Source organism: Scylla paramamosain, chromosome 25 (genome assembly GCF_035594125.1).
Source record: "Scylla paramamosain isolate STU-SP2022 chromosome 25, ASM3559412v1, whole genome shotgun sequence".
In the NCBI taxonomy this organism is placed as follows: Eukaryota; Metazoa; Arthropoda; class Malacostraca; order Decapoda; family Portunidae; genus Scylla; species Scylla paramamosain.
The window spans coordinates 16,668,140-16,668,392 of NC_087175.1; positions in this window are offsets into that span (position 1 = coordinate 16,668,140).

Consider the following 253-nt stretch of genomic DNA (forward strand, 5'->3'; position numbering starts at 1 on the left):
CTACTACTACTACTACTACTACTACTACTACTACTACTACTAACTCCAACTGTATCCCTAACTCACGGCACAGGAAAGGATACCAACCCAAACCTATCTGACTTTCTACACCCCTTCTCTCTCTTGCCTCCTCCTGCTGCAGACCAAGCCATCGATATCCAGCCTCTTCTGTTTTCCTTCCTCTCTTTCTCCCTCTTCCTCTTGTTGATACCCTATGACACTCACCCCACGACCTCTTATTCTTCTCTTCCAC